Below are 16,757 nucleotides of genomic sequence, written 5' to 3' on the forward strand. Positions count from 1 at the left end.
AAAGTTCAATTAATCAAATTATTTAAAGAACTCCCACTTAGATAGAGATCCCTCTAATCTTCTAAGTGATCACGTGATCCATATCAACTAAACCATGTCCGATCATCACGTGAGATGGAGTAGTTTCAATGGTGAACATCACTATGTTTATCATATCTACTATATGATTCACGCTCGACCTTTCGGTCTCAGTGTTTCGAGGCCATATCTGCATATGCTAGGCTTGTCAAGTTTAACCTGAGTATTCCGCGTGTGCAACTGTTTTGCACCCGTTGTATTTGAACGTAGAGCTTATCACACCCGATCATCACGTGGAGTCTCAGCACGAAGAACTTCCGCAATGGTGCATACTCAGGGAGAACACTTATACCTTGAAATTTAGTGAGAGATCATCTTATAATGGTACCGTCGATATAAGCAAAATAAGATGCATAAGAGATAAACATCACATGCAATCAATATAAGTGATATGATATGGCCATCATCATCTTGTGCTTGTGATCTCCATCTCCGAAGCACCGTCATGATCACCATCGTCACCGGCACAACACCTTGATCTCCATCGTAGCATCATTGTCGTCTCGCCAACTATTGCTTCTACGACTATCGCTACCGCTTAGTGATAAAGTAAAGCAATTATAGGGCAATTGCATTGCATACAATAAAGCGACAACCATATGGCTCCTGCCAGTTGCCGATAACTCGGTTACAAAACATGATCATCTCATACAATAAAATTTAGCATCATGCCTTGACAATATCACATCATAACATGCCCTGCAAAAATAAGTTAGACGTCTTCTACTTTGTTCTTGCAAGTTTTATGTGGCTGCTACAGGCTGAGTAAGAACCGTTCTTACCTACGCATCAAAACCACAATGATAGTTTGTCAAGTTAGTGTTGTTTTAACCTTCTCAAGGACCGGGCGTAGCCACACTCAGTTCAACTAAAGTTGGAGAAACTGACACCCGCCAGCCACCTGTGTGCAAAGCACGTCGGTAGAACCAGTCTCGTGTAAGCGTACGCGTAATGTCGGTCCGAGCCGCTTCATCCAACAATACCGCCGAACCAAAGTGTAACATGCTGGTAAGTAGTATGACTTGTATCGCCCACAACTCACTTGTGTTCTACTCGCGCATAAACATCTACGCATAAAACTCGGCTCGGATGCCACTGTTGGGGAACGTAGTAATTTCAAAAAAATTCCCACGCACACGCAAGATCATGGTGATGCATAGCAAAAAGAGGGGAGAGTGTTGTCCACGTACCCTCGTAGACCAAAAAGGGGAAGCATTAGCACAACGCGGTTGATGTAGTCGTACGTCTTCACGATCCGACTGATCCAAGTACCGAACGTACAACATCTCTGAGTTCAGCACATGTTCAACTCAATGACGTCCCTCGAACTCTGATACAGCCGAGCTTTGAGGGAGAGTTCTGTCAGCACGACGGCATGGTGACGGTGATGATGATGCTACCGACGCAGTGCTTCGCCTAAGCATCGCTATGATATTATCGAGGTGGAATATGGTGGAGGGGGGCACTGCACACGGCTAAGAGATCAAGAGATCAATCGTTGTGTCTATGGGGTGCCCCCTCCTCCATAAAAGGAGGGAGAGGAGAGGGCCGACCATGGGGAGGAGGCGCGCCCAAGGGGGGCAATCCTACTCCAAGTAGGATTCCCCCCTCTTTCCTAGTCCAAGTAGGAGAGGGGAAGGAAGGGGAGGAGAAGAAGAAGGAAAGGGGGGCCGGCCCCCTAGTCCAATTCAGTTTGGGCTAGGGGGGCCGCGTGCCCCTAGCTGGCCGCCTCTCCTCTTCCACCACTTGGGCTCATGAGGCCCAATAACCCCCCGGGAGGTTCCGGTAACCTCCCGGTTTCTCCGGTATTTATCCGATAACCCCTGAAACTCATCCGGTGTCCGAATATAACATTCTAATATATCAATCTTAACGTCTCGACAATTTCAAGACTCCTGATTACATCTGGGACTCCGAACTACCTTTGGTATATCAAAACATAAAACTCATAATACCGATCGTCATCTAACTTTAAGCGTGCGGACCCTACGGGTTCGAGAACTATGTAGACATGACCGAGACACGTCTCCGGTCAATAACCAATAGCGGAACCTAGATGCTCATATTGGCTCCTACATATTCTACGAAGATCTTTATCGGTCAAACCGCATAACAACATATGGTGTTCCCTTTGTCATCGGTATGTTACTTGCCCGAGATTTGATCGTCGGTATGTCAATACCTAGTTAAATCTCGTTACTGAAAAGTCTCTTTACTCGTTCCGTAATACATCATCCTGCAACTAACTCATTAGTTACAATGCTTGCAAGGCTTATAGTGATGTGTATTACCGAGAGGGCCCAGAGATACTTCTCCGACAATTGGAGTGACAAATCCTAATCTCAAAATACGCCAACTCATCAAGTACCTTCGGAGACACCTTTAGAGCACCTTTATAATCACCCAGTTACGTTGTGACGTTTGGTAGCACACAAAGTGTTCCTCCGGTAAACGGGAGTTGCATAATCTCATAGTCATAGGAACATGTATAAGTCATGAAGAAAGCAATAGCAACATACTAAACGATCAAGTGCTAAGCTAACGGAATGGTTCAAGTCAATCACATCATTCTCCTAATGATGTGATTCCATTAATCAAATGACAACTCATGTCTATGGTTAGTAAACTCAACCATCTTTGATTAACGAGCTATTCAAGTAGAGGCGTACTAGTGACACTCAGTTACTACCGAACCTTGTAGGTTAACCATAGTAAGATCCGCAACAGAATGGTACGGTAATCCTGTTCTGGAGGTCATGTTACTTGACTATGACGAACCTACGAACTATGAGGAAGCGATGATGAGCCCAGATCCGCAAAATAGCTTGAGGCCATGAAATCTGAGATGGGATCCATGTATGAGAATGAAGTGTGGACTTTGGTTGACTTGCCTGATGATCGGGAGGCCATAGAGAATGAATGGATCTTCAAGAAGAAGACTGACGCTGACGGTAATGTTACTGTCTACAAAGCTCGACTTGTTGCAAAAGGTTTTCAACAAGTTCAAGGTGTTGACTACGATGAGACCTTCTCACCCGTAGCGATGCTTAAGTTCATCCGAATCATGTTTGCAATTGCCGAATTTTATGATTATGAAATTTGGCAACTGGATGTGAAAACTGCATTTCGTAATGGATATCTTAAAGAAGAGTTGTATATGATGCAACCAGAAGGTTTTGTCGATCCAAAAGGTGCTAACAAAGTGTGCAAGCTCTAGCGATCCATTTATGGACTAGTGCAAGCCTCTCGGAGTTGGAATATACGATTGATAGTGTGATCAAAGCATATGGTTTTATACAAACTTTTGGAGAAGCCTGTATTTACAAGAAATTGAGTGGGAGCTCTGTAGAATTTCTGATATTATATGTCGACGACATATTGTTGATCGTAAATGATACTGAATTTCTGAGTAGCATAAAAGGATACTTGAATAAGAATTTTTCAAATAAAGACCTCGGTGAAGGTGCTTATATATTGGGCATCAAGATCTATAGAGATAGATCAAAACGCTTAATTGGACTTTCAACAAAGCACATACCTTGATAAAGTTTTGAAGAAGTTTAAAATGGATCTGGCAAAGAAAGGGTTCTTGCCTGTGTTACAAGGTGTGAAGTTGAGTCAGACTCAATGCCCGACCACTGTTGAAGATAGAGAGAAAATGAAAGTCATTCCCTATGATTCAGCCATAGGTTCTATCATGTATGCAATGCTGTGTACCAGACCTGATGTGTGCCTTGCTATTAATTTAGCAGGGAGGTACCAAAGTAATCCAGGAGTGGATCACTGGACATCGGTCAAGAACATGCTGAAATACCTGAAAAGGACTAAGGATATGTTTCTCGTATATGGAGGTGACAAAGAGCTCGTCGTAAATGGTTACGTCGATGCAAGCTTTGACACCGATTTAGATGACTCTAAGTCACAAAACGGATACATGTTTTTATTAAATGGTGGAGCTGTCAGTTGGTGCAGTTCCAAGCAGAGCGTCATGGCGGGATCTACGTGTGAAGTGGAGTACATAGCTGCTTCGGAAGCAGCAAATGAAATAGTCTGGATGAAGGAGTTCATATCCGATCTAGGTGTCATCCCCAATGCATCGGGTCCAATGAAAATGTGACAACACTGGTGCAGTTGCCTTGGCAAAGGAATCCAGATTTCACAAGAGAACCAAGCACATCAAGAGACGCTTCAATTCCATCCGCGATCAAGTCAAGGAGGGAGACATAGAGATTTGCAAGATACATACGGATATGAATGTTGCAGACCCGTTGACTAAGCCTCTCTCACGAGCAAAACATGATTAGCACCAAGACTCCATGGGTGTTAGAATCATTACAATGTAATCTAGATTATAGACTCTAGTGCAAGTGGGAGACTAAAGGAAATATGCCCTATAAGCAATATTAAAGTTGTTATTTATATTTCCTTATATCATGATAAATGTTTACTATTCATGCTAAAATTGTATTAACCAGAAACTTAGTACATGTGTGAATACATAGACAAAGAGAAAGTCACTAGTATGCCTCTACTTGACTAGCTCGTTGAATCAATGATGTTTATGTTTCCTAACCATAGACATGAGTTGTCATTTGATTAACGGGATCACATCATTAGAGAATGATGTGATTGACTTGACCCATCCATTAGCTTAGCACGATGATCGTTTAGTTTGTTGCTATTGCTTTCTCCATAACTTATACATGTTCTTATAACTATGAGATCATGCAACTCCCGAATACCGGAGGAACACTTAGTGTGTTGTGAAACGTCACAACGTAACTGGGTAACTATAAAGATGCTCTACAGGTGTCTCCGATGGTGTTTGTTGAGTTGGCATAGATCGAGATTAGGATTTGTCACTCCGAGTATCGGAGAGGTATCTTTGGGCCCTCTCGGTAATGGACATCACTATAAGCCTTGCAAGCAATGTGACTAATGAGTTAGTTACCAGATGATGCATTACGGAACGAGTAAAGAGACTTGCCCGTTATGAGATTGAACTAGGTATTGAGATACCGACGATCGAAGCGGGCAAGTAACATACCGATGACAAAGGGAACAACGTATATCGTTATGCGGTTTGACCGACAAAGATCTTCATAGAATATGTGGGAGCCAATATGAACATCCAGGTTCCGCTATTGGTTATTGACCGGAGACGTGTCTCAGTCATGTCTACATAGTTCTCGAGCCCGTAAGGTCCGCACGCTTAACGTTCGGTGACGATCGGTATTATGAGTTTATGTGTTTTGAGGTACCGAAGATAGTTCAGAGTCCCGGATGTGATCACGGACATGATGATGTTTCTCTAAATGGTCGAGACATAAAGATTGATATATTGGACGGCTATTTTCGGACACAAGTAGTGTTCCGGGTGATTTCAGAGAAAACTGGAGTGCTAGAGGGTTTCCGGAACCCCCTCCCCCCCCCCCGGGGGAACTAATGGGCCGCATGGGCCTTAGTGGAGAGAGAGAGGGCCGACCAAGGCAGGGCCGTGCACCCCTCCCCTCTAGTCCGAATTGGACTAGGGAAGGGGGGCGGCTGTCGGTGTCAAAACCGGCGGATCTCGGGTAGGGGGTTTGTAGCGACCCGACCCGAATGGATCAAGTCTCTGTGCTTAAGTGTCATCCCTGGATCGGTATGCTGACACACACAGTACTCGAGGATTTATAACAGAGGTAAATCACATGTGTAAAGTAACGTAAATACTATTACCTCAATCCAAAATAGCGGAAGTAACAAGGTTGTGGATTCCCATCAACACCAATGGCAAAGTTGAGTGTAGAAATCGTAACCCTAACGTATCACTTACTCGTCGTAAGAAATCCTGCAACATGAGACGTTGCAGCCACAAAGGGTCAGTACATTGAATGTACTCTCAAATTCACACCAAGGGATAATGATGAATAAAGGATATCACTACATGCATATTTGGCTGGTGGAAAGGCTCTGGGGTTATAATGTTTTTGCAAAAAGCCAATTTTTCCCTACTGCAAAGGAATACATTTTAATTAACTATCATGGTGGTTGTTGAACATTGAGAATGGTTGACGGCATTCTCAATCCCAATTAAGTAACATCATTAAACCCAACAAAATTAACTTAAAGTAACATGATGAGATTCACATGATATTCCAAGTACTAGATACTCAAAACGTCCATAACCGGGGACACGGCTAATCATGATTAGTTTATACACTCTGCAGAGGTTTGCACACTTTTTCCCACAAGACTCGATCTCATCCGTTGGATTTCTCGCACTACATGGTGTTTGAGAAATGGATGACCGAGACATAGTCTTTCAGAAGCATTTTCACCTTATGATGGGTAGGCCGTACCACCTACAACCCCTACATCTGCTAGTCTACCACTGTAAGAGTTCACACGACTTAATCAACTATGCTAGAGCCCATAATAGCTTGTGGCTGCACACGGAAGTTTCTAGTATGAATAATCTCATGATCCCTTTGAGCCTGGGTGGCAGTCCATAAAAAAACAGGCAATCGCTGGAATACACAGGTGTCTCAATCCACCCAGATGTCTGTTAAAGTTGCCACCTTAAGTAAACCATTAATTAACAATCTAACATCTGTCATGAAATACTCTCAAACCCAATCCATGTCTACGAGCATAGCATGGCAATATACACATAACGTAATAGTAACTCCCAAGGTTTGAATGCTGGACAATAGGTTCCTACCTCATCAACTACTTCCCAATACCCACATGTTATCAATCCTACGCATGCAATGTTTGAGGGTGAAACTAATGCATAAAAACTGGGTATGAAAGGGATATGATCAAAGTGTGAACTTTCCTGCAATGTTGATGAAGATGATTCGCACTCAAAAATCTTGATAGATCTACTCGTCACATTTTGGTCAATCTATCGTACGCAAGCAATAGAACCACACATAAGCAATCACTCAACAGATCAGAAAGAACGAAGAAGACGATTCGGAAAACACCAAAACCAAGAAAATAACTCTTGCAACATAAAACAATTTCTAAAAGTACCAAAATTATATGAATTTGGCCTTATCAGAAAGTTTAGGTCAAGAGCTTCGATTTGCAAAAAGAATCAACTCAAACGGAGCTACGAAACTCAAGTTATGATCAAACGAAGTTTAAATCTAAATCTGATCTAATTCAAATTTTAAAACTTTCAAAAACATGTTTGAGTTGCTTTAATGGATAGAGGGGATCATAAAGAAGACGTGGGCATTGGTTTCGTTGGATTTGGACAAACGAGTGAAAAGTAATGATCGTTTGAAGTTCAGGGACTAAACTGTAAAGAAAGTTCATCACGAATAGGCCCCTGACATAAATAAACAGAAAAAAAGAAAAATCTAAATAGCGAACGTTCGCTACCGAACACTACCGAACAAAATCATTCGCTAGAGAACCCTAACTAATGAACGTCCATTAAATAAACCTAACTAAAAAGAAACCGATCTAAACCTAACTAACCGAAAAGAACAGAAATAAAAACCGTTCTAGGGTTTTACCGGTGGGGCGGTTTTTCGTTGGAAAACCGGCGGCGAAACTCCGGCGGCTTCCCACGGCGGCGGGCGTCGGCGAGGAGCGGGGCGATGGCTGTGGGCGAGCAACGGCAAGGCACAGCGCGGCAGCGGGGAGCGGTGGCGTGGTGCGGGCAGGGTGACAGCGCTGGCGGCGGTGCGGCGCTGGCGGCGGTGCGGCGCTAGCTGCGGCGGCGAAGTTCGGCGGCAGGCGGCGGTGCTAGGGTGCGGCGGCGAAATGCGGTGAGGTGCGAGGCGAGGGAGGAGGAGAGACGTGCCCTGGGGCGGCGCCTTTTATGAGGAGGGGCGAGGAGGCGGCGTGGGGAAGGGGCAGGAGGAGGCCGGGGCGGTGTCGGGCGGGAGCTGGACTCCCAACTGGAGGTCGGGGACGACCGGGGTGCGGCGTTGGGCCGCCTGGGCCGGCCCGGTTCGGTCGGTCTAGAAGTTTAAAAAAAAAACATTTTCGAGAGAAAGAAAAATAAAAACTAAATAAACAAAAAATTACATAGGCATATATTATATCAAAATTTTCAAAAAAAGATTTCCTACAATATGAACATTTTCCTAGCATTAAATAAAATTCACACAAATTCAGATAATTCAAAGAGTGCTACTGGTCTAATAAAATCCAATAAAAATCATTTTAGAAATACCAGAATGAATTCAAATTTATTTATCTCCAATTTTCTGATGTAGGGAATCATGTTATCCTATTTTCCATATATTTTATTTTTGGAGAAAAATAATTTGAATAAAACTCAAATAACTCCAAATTGAAAATAAATTCAAAAAGGACTTTAAATGTGATCTTTGAAACTCCCAACTCATATTTCATAATTTGAAGAAGTCATTTTATCTTCTCTCGTGAAAATCATTGAGTTGTATAAAGTTTCTGAATTGGAAAATATTTCCCAATGGAATTCAAATATTTTTCAAACACCCTTTTCATTTATTTAAATGGAAGAAGTCATGTCATCTTCTCTCTAGGGTTTTGTATTTGAAAAGAATTTGAATTCACGAAGATCATAAATGCAAAATGAAAGTTTGGGAAAGTCCTTTTATTCCCTCTCATTTAACTTTCAAAAAGATTTCGAATTTCACTCAATTTCACACAATCAATCAAACAATCAATCAAACCTATCTATTTATTATAACATTCCAAAATTTTGAATTTTGGGATGTTACAAACCTACCACCCTTAAAAAGAATCTCGTCCTCGAGATTCGGAGAGGCTAGAAAGAAATAGGTTAGGTTCAGGGTCTCTTCAAAATTTCATCAATCGTCTCCGGGGTCTGGGGTGCTACCAACCTTAGAAGCATGGTTATGTTTCCATCAAAACTCATATACTCCATCCATATTGTTAACAGTGTCGGTCTTCTCAGATCTTCAGGATAATTCCTTATCTGGGCTCTTTCGATAGTGGCATAACCTTTTCCTCAATTCTTCTGTCTTTCATCTTGGTAAGGTTCTTCTGTGACTGGGTATTCTTAGCTGACGGGTCTGGCGCCAAAACTAAACAACTATCGATATCTCATGGTGGTCAACAATTTATGGTTCCTTCTGCAGGAAATGGGTCTGGTTGATCCTCACCGTATAACCTACGGTTGGCAAAAGCTGCCTTGTACAAGGGAAAATACTTATACCATTCTAAGGTTTAAACAGGGTTTTGATCGTCGTCTCTCTACTATAGGTAAGTCACTCAGATTTACCATCCCATATAGCAAGGCGAATAATAAGAGTAAGTCGGTATGGTGATCAATCCATCCCGCACCCAAATCATTACCATGTATATGGTTTAGTGAATCTCGCATTCTAACACTTGGTCATCCTCACAAGTATTGCAGAATTTCTCTTGTCGATGAACCAAGGTTCGGATAAATCCATTGATTCTGCAAGCCAAACAAACATCTATCGTTCCTTCACAATCTCTCAGGTTTTGCGTTACCCCTATAAAATCGTCTGCCGATAAACATCGTATCTTCCTCCAGGGTTTTTCCTTCAGCAAGAATGTGCTTGCTTCTTGGCAGGTCCTGGGGCCTGTGGGTTATGGCCCATCTCATCACTTGTAGTCCTTGAACTTATCATCGGGCAACTGATCATTATTCCAACTTCCAACTTCCTAGTATTCTTAAATCCATCCAATTGTATTGTCTTCCTTCCTTCTATTGGCACCAAACTAGGACATGATTACTCAGACTCATCATGGAGTTTCCATTGATCCATATTTCCGACATCACACCTCTTTTATATCCAATAGTAATTTATCTCATCATCCTCGTGGGATATCCCACATACCGAGATAAAAACTTATACTTACGGAGTCCATATTCCACTTCGTGGAACATCATTATCCTTTCCAGAGTCAACCGTCCTTACAAGGGAATATTGGCCATCTCTGCATGGCACTTCTACAACTGGGAAGCGTGAAACACATCATGAACTCCTGATAGTCCTTCGGGTGACTCCAACTTGTTGGCCACTTCTCCCATACGCTCCAAAACTCGGTTTGGTCCTACAAATCTCGGGGCTAATTGTCCCTTAACTCCAATCTGTTTAACTCCTCACAGAGGGGACACACGAAGACATGCTCTGTCTCCAATTCCATAGACTACCTCCTTGAGTTTTTGAGTCTACATAACTCTTCTGCCTGGATTGAGCTACCTTCAGTCTATCTCGAATAAACTTAACATTCTCTTCTGACTCCTTGATCACATTTGGTCAAAACAACTGACGGTCTCCAACTTCATCCCACACACTCTTGGGGTATCACACTTATCGAGACAAAACTCGTATTCATATTGTCCGAAATCCACTCAGTGGAGTATCCTTATCTTTTCCAGGGGTCAACGGTTCTTACAGGTTACTACCACCCTTAAAATGCACAAATCTTCCATAGACCATATTTCTCATATCCTCAGAATGGCCAAAATTCTTCTTCATAGAGTAACAACTCATAAAATCCATATCAATACCAACAATGCTAACTTTATTCATTCTCAAGTGATTACAATCTCTTGCTTTTCCATTACATGTCTCAACTCAACACCTCAATATAAAAGAAAATGTTCTCACTTCTACTACTCCATTTCTTTTGTTGCAAACTCAACTATCTAGCACAAGTTTCCTTCTCCTTGGGGAATTCTCTGGCAAAGTGCCCTGCTCCATTACAACTAATACATATTACTTCTGACAAGTATCGAGGTTTCCTTTTTGAGCAATTGTTGAGGTAGTGCCCTGACTCCTTGCACCTGTAACAGGTGATATGACTCAGGTCCCTCCTGGGCTCCAACCGGTTTCTCTTCCTAGACTTTTCCATTCCAATCAGGGCTTCTATTTCCTATGGGTCATATTCTACTTCCTCTGTCGGGAATTCTACTAGATCCCCATTCAAACAATTTTGGGAGATGTGTCCTTCTTCTCCACATGAATAGCAAGACTTAGTGCAGGGTTTACTCGGGTCTTCTTTAGGTGTGTCCTCCATCTCTTCCCTCATCACAACTTCTTCTAAAATTTCCATGAGGGCTCCTTTCATTACTTCTTTCTTCTGCTGGATGGTTTGTTGTACCATGGGGTAAATGTGACACTGAGCAGGATAGTGGGTAGTCCCTTCACACAAGAAACAAGTAATCTTCCAAATTGGGCATTCTTCAACTGGGTGAATTCCTTCACAATTAGGGCATTCATCCTTGTGTTCTTTATGGGTGTGTCCTATTTCTCCACAAATCTTGCATGCACAAGGTTTCTTCATATCCTTTCCATAAGGCCTCAACTTCTGCGACACAAGCCGAGACTTTGGCAGAGTCAACTTAAATTCTTTCCAAGTGGTTACTCCTTGCCATCCATTGATGGTTTGGTACATCCTCCACCAAGTAGCAGCACCTCCTTCAAAGCACTGAAGAGCATGTTGGGTCATATCGTTTCCTACTATAGGGTTATTCTCCATGTGATCCTCCATGTTCTGAATCCATCGGTCTGTCTCCAACTGACTCATCAGTCCAGAAAATACAAGCTCATCTCCATTCATCCTCTATTGGGTCCATGGGTTTGGGGTGAGATAAGAGAGATAGAGAGGGATACACACAATACAAACAAAAGTTTTGAAAGACAGATTTTATTTGTGGCTGTCGGGAAAAACATCAAACAAATGATAGCTCACAAACATCGCATCTAACGTAGGTATATAACAAGGGTTTGGTCTTCTAAAGGTCAATAAATCTTCAATGTCTCCAAACTCTTCAAGCCTTGTTCATGCCTCCAATGGCTTCTTCTGATCATGCTTGTCTTTCTCAAGTTCTTTTGCCAGATCAACTCTGTTGACGCAAAGTCTCTCGTGACGTCCTTTAATATTCTGGAATTGCGTTCCAAACTTCTGGTTTCAACATCCTTCGCATGAACCATGGTCCTACTGTCCTTCAGTTCCTGACGAATCTCCGGTATCTCGAGGTTTTGTTCCTCCAATTTGGCTACTTCAGCTTCTGGGTCCTAAGTTCTTCACGAATGGCCTCATTGTCAAATATGACTTCCTACAAGTCCATCTTAAACTTCTTGATGTAACACTCCAGATCCTGGCGATACACCAGCTAAAGTTTAAAACTTCATTTTGCTGATAGATGCTCCATCAGCCTTCTACCATCCAATCCTTCCCTGCATATGCATGCTTAACTCAGCATGGTGACAAATAGCATAAGCGGGCGATAACATCATGGATAGCCATGTTTCTGCTCTTGTCATTCCCATGAGCTATCATTCCATAGTTGATATCTCCTGCCTTAGGGTATTCTTTGACAAAACTTTGAGTTTTTTTAGCTCTCCATGCTCCGGTCTTCCTCCGACACACCTTGATCTCAGGTATTGACAGTTTCCATAGTCTGCCAAGTTCCATAAGGGTAGTCTTCCTAGTCATACTGATCGGGAAATTCTTCAGAGTCTTCAAATTCTCCTAGTCTTCAGAGTCTTCAACAGTTGTAGTTTCCATTATCATAATGTATGGTAAAATCCTCTTCATTCTGAATGGTCTCGGTTATCTGATATTCTTATACTTCTTGGGGTGGTCTCATCCGTCGAATCTTCGAGTGATCCAAAAGGAAAAGGGATATGGTCTCACTAAGAGGGAATTTTTGAATAAGCTCAAAGGAGAAGAGAGGTAAACGATCTTTTTGAAAGGGAAAGTTATAGAGAAAAATCTTTGCTATGGGCTAGCCAGTTTCTAGGGTCACGTCCTACAGTCAACATGTGCTCTAATACCATCTTGTAGCGACCCAACCAAATGGATCAAGTCTCTGTGCTTAAGTGCCATCCCTGGATCGGTATGCTGACACACACAGTACTCGAGGATTTATAACAGAGGTAAATCACATGTGTAAAGTAACGTAAATACTATTACCTCAATCCAAAACAGCGGAAGTAACAAGGTTGTGGATTCCCATCAACACCAACAGCAAAGTTGAGTGTAGAAATCGTAACCCTAACGTATCACTTACTCGTCGTAAGAAATCCTGCAACATGAGACGTTGCAGCCACAAAGGGTCAGTACATTGAATGTACTGGCAAATTCACACCAGAGGATAATGATGAATAAAGGCTATCACTACATGCATATTTGGCTGGTGGAAAGGCTCTGGGGTTATAATGTTTTTGCGAAAAGCCAATTTTCCCTACTGCAAAGGAATACATTTTAATTAACTATCATGGTGGTTGTTGAACATTGAGAATGGTTAACAACATTCTCAATCCCAATTAAGTAACATCATTAAACCCAATAAAATTAACTTAAAGTAACATGATGAGATTCACATGATAATCCAAGTACTAGATACTCAAAACGTCCATAACCGGGACACGACTAATCATGATTAGTTTATACACTCCGCAGAGGTTTGCGCACTTTTCCCCACAAGACTCGACCTCCTCCGTTGGATTTCTCGTACTACATGGTGTTTGAGAAACGGATGACCGAGACATAGTCTTTCAGAAGCGTTTGCACCTTACGATGGGTAGACCGTACCACCTACAACCCCTACATCTGCTAGTCTACCAGTGTAAGAGTTCACATGACTTAATCAACTATGCTAGAGCCCATAATAGCTTGTGGCTACACACGGAAGTTTCTAGTATGAACAATCTCATGATCCCTTTGAGCCTGGGTGGCGGTCCATAAAAAAAAGAGGCAATCCTGGAATACCCAGGTGCCTAGACAGGCAATCGCTGGAATACCCAGGTGCCTCAATCCACCCAGATGTGTGTTAAAGTTGCCACCTTAAGTAAACCATTAATTAACAATCTAACATCTGTCATGAAATACTCTCAAACCCAATCCACGTCTACGAGCATAGCATGGCAATATACGCATAACGTAATAGTAACTCCCAAGGTTTGAATGCAGGACAATAGGTTCCTACCTCATCAACTACTTCCCAATACCCACATGTTATCAATCCTACTCATGCAATGTTTGAGGGTGAAACTAATGCATAAAAACTGGGTATGAAAGGGATATGATCAAAGTGTGAACTTGCCTGCAATGTTGATGAAGATGATTCGCACTCACAAATCTTGATAGATCTACTCGTCACACTCCGATCAATCTATCGTACGCAAGCAATAGAACCACACATAAGAAATCACTCAACAGATCAGAAAGAACGAAGAAGACGATTCGGAAAACACCAAAACCAAGAAAATAACTCTTGCAACATAAAACAATTTCTAATAGTACCAAAATTATATGAATTTGGCCTTATCAGAAAGTTTAGGTCAAGAGCTTCGATTTGCAAAAAGAATCAACTCAAACGGAGCTACGAAACTCAAGTTATGATCAAACAAAGTTTAAACCTAATCTGATCTAATTCAAATTTTAAAACTTCCAAAAACATGTTTGAGTTGTTTTAATGGATAGAGGGGATCATAACGAATATGTGGGTGTTGGTTTTGTTGGCTTTGACAAACGAGTGAAAAGTAATGATCGTTTGAAGTTCAGGGACTAAACTGTAAAAAAGTTCATCACGAATAGGCCCCTGACGTAAATAAACAGAAAAAAGAAAAATCTAAATAGCGAACGTTCGCTACCGAACACCACCGAACAAAATCGTTCGCTAGAGAACCCTAGCTAATGAATGTCCATTAAATAAACCTAACTAAAAAGAAAACCGATCTAAATCTAACTAACCAAAAAGAACCGAAATAAAAACCGTTCTAGGGTTTTACCGGTCGGGGCGGTTTTCCGTTGGAAAACCGGCGGCGAAGCTCCGACGGCTTCCCGCGGCGGTGGGCGTCGGCGAGGAGCGGGGCGATGGCTGCGGGCGAGCAGCAGCAAGGCACATCGCGACAGCGGGGAGCGGTGGCGCGGTGCGGGCAGGGCGGCAGCGCTGGCGGGGGTGCGCCGCTAGCTGTGGCGGCGAAGTCCAGCGGCAGGCGGCGGTGCTAGGACGCGGCGGCGAGATGCGGTGAGGTGCGAGGTGAGGGAGGAGGAGAGACGGGCCCCGGGGCAGCGCCATTTATGAGGAGGGGCGAGGAGGCGGAGTGGGGAAGGGGCAGGAGGAGGCCGGGGCGAAGATGGCGGCGCCGGCAGTGTCGGGCGGTAGCTGGACACCCCGCTGGAGGTCGGGCACGACCGGGGTGCGGTGCTGGGCTGGCTGGGACGTGACCTGGCTGGCTGGGCCGGCCCGGTCCGGTCGGTCCAGAAGTTAAAAAAAACATTTTCTAGAGAAAGAAAAATAAAAACTAAATAAATAAAAAATTTACATAGGTATATAATATATCAAAATTTTCAGAAAAAGATTTCCTACAAGATGAACATTTTCCTAGAATTAAATAAAGTTCACACAAATTCGGATAATTCAAAGAGTGCTACTGCTCTAATAAAATCCAATAAAAATCATTTTAGAAATACCAGAATGAATTCAAATTTATTTATCTCCAATTTTCTGATGTAGGGAACCATGTTACCCTATTTTCCATATATTTTATTTTTGGAGAAAAATAATTTGATTAAAACTCAAATAACTCCAAATTGAAAATAAATTCAAAAAGGACTTTAAATGTGATCTTTGAAACTCCCAACTCATATTTCATAATTTGAAGAAGTCATTCTATCTTCTCTCGTGAAAATCATTGAGTTACATAAAGTTTCTGAATTGGAAAATATTTCCCAATGGAATTCAAATATTTTTCAAACACCCTTTTCATTTATTTAAATGGAAGAAGTCATGTCATCTTCTCTCTAGGGTTTTGTATTTGAAAAGAATTTGAATTCACGAAGATCATAAATGCAAAATGGAAGTTTGGGAAAGTCCTTTTATTCCCTCTCATTTAACTTTCAAAAAGGTTTCGAATTTCACTCAATTTCACACAATCAATCAAACAATCAATCAAATCTATCTATTTATTATAACATTCCAAAATTTAGAATTTTGGGATGTTACAGGGTCCCGAACTGTGCGTCTAGGATTGATGGTAACAGGAGACGGGGGACACGATGTTTACCCAGGTTCAGGTCCTCTCTATGGATGTGATACCCTACTTCCTGCTTGATTGATCTTGATGAATATGAGTTTTACAAGAGTTGATCTACCACGAGATCGTAATGGCTAAACCCTAGAAGTCTAGCCTATGAATATGGTAATGAGTATATGTGGTGTCCTTTTCGGACTATCCCCTTCGGTTTATATATACACCGAGGGGATCTAGGGTTTACATAGAGTCGATTACATAAGAAGGAATCTTTGGTCGCCAAGCTTGCCTTCCATGCCAAGTAGAGTCTATCCGGACATGGTGCGGTCTTCGACCTTCATGTCTTCATAGCCCACCAGTCCGGCCCATGGATAATAGGCCGGACGCCCGAGGACCCCTTAGTCCAGGACTCCCTCAGTAGCTCCCGAACCAGTCTTCAATAGCGAGGTGCTTGGCACACAAATTGTCTTCGGCATTGCAAGGCAGGTTCCCCCTTCACTGATCTCCAAGTAATGTATTTGGCCATTGATCCAATGTCGCCTCCTTGGCTTATGCACGTTTGAATAATCTTCGTCCTCCATGTGTCGAATGAATGTGGAAAGTCAGGGTATTTTTGCGAATAACACCCCATCCATGCAAGGGAGAGCGCCTATTTAAAGAGATTGGATCCCAGATCCAATCAGCGCTACGCGGAAGAAATCCCCAGAG

Source organism: Triticum aestivum, chromosome 4A (genome assembly GCF_018294505.1).
Source record: "Triticum aestivum cultivar Chinese Spring chromosome 4A, IWGSC CS RefSeq v2.1, whole genome shotgun sequence".
Taxonomy (NCBI): domain Eukaryota; kingdom Viridiplantae; phylum Streptophyta; class Magnoliopsida; order Poales; family Poaceae; genus Triticum; species Triticum aestivum.